This window comes from Corvus brachyrhynchos, unplaced genomic scaffold (assembly GCF_000691975.1).
Source record: "Corvus brachyrhynchos isolate BGI_N302 unplaced genomic scaffold, ASM69197v1 scaffold197, whole genome shotgun sequence".
Taxonomy (NCBI): Eukaryota; Metazoa; Chordata; class Aves; order Passeriformes; family Corvidae; genus Corvus; species Corvus brachyrhynchos.
The window spans coordinates 76,043-76,254 of NW_008239108.1; positions in this window are offsets into that span (position 1 = coordinate 76,043).

Sequence of the window (212 nt, forward strand, 5' to 3'; positions counted from 1 at the left end):
GGGGGGCCGGCCTCAGGGCACCCCCACAGTGCCACAGAGCTCTCCCGCCCCAGTCCCCTGTGCCTCAGTGCCCCCTGCCCTGGGGACACCCTTTCCTCAGGGGACCCCTGCTGAGTTCCAAGGAACTTGAGGTTTTGCTCCAATTCTTAATCCCGTCCTTCTCTTTTTCCTTTTTTTTTTTTTTTTATATTTCCTCCCCATTTTAACCCTCG